We start from the raw sequence: 397 nt of genomic DNA, 5'->3' as shown, positions 1-397 counted from the left end.
AAAAAAAAAAAAAAAAAAAAAAAAAAACGAAGGCAGACAGTGCCTGAGGAATGGCGCCCAAAGTAGACCTCTGACCAGAGTCATAGTAGACCACAGGAGACGGACACAGAGTCCATAAGAGCTCTCTCTACTGGATCCGGGGCAGGAATCTAAAAGCGAACCCTCTATACAACCTAAATTGGGGTAGGTAGTTGAAGACATCGATTCCTCACAAGAGTCAGGACCCTAGCCCACAGTGCTTAGATCCGCACTGGGTTCATCACGGAGTCAAGACCCTAGCCCACAGTGCTTAGACCCACACTGGGTTCATCACGCGAGTCAAGACCCTAGCCCACAGTGCTTAGACCCACACTGGGTTCATCACGCGAGTCAAGACCCTAGCCTGCAGTGTTTAGAT

This window comes from Mus caroli, chromosome 19, assembly GCF_900094665.2.
Source record: "Mus caroli chromosome 19, CAROLI_EIJ_v1.1, whole genome shotgun sequence".
Taxonomy (NCBI): domain Eukaryota; kingdom Metazoa; phylum Chordata; class Mammalia; order Rodentia; family Muridae; genus Mus; species Mus caroli.
This window is presented reverse-complemented; position numbering follows the sequence as displayed.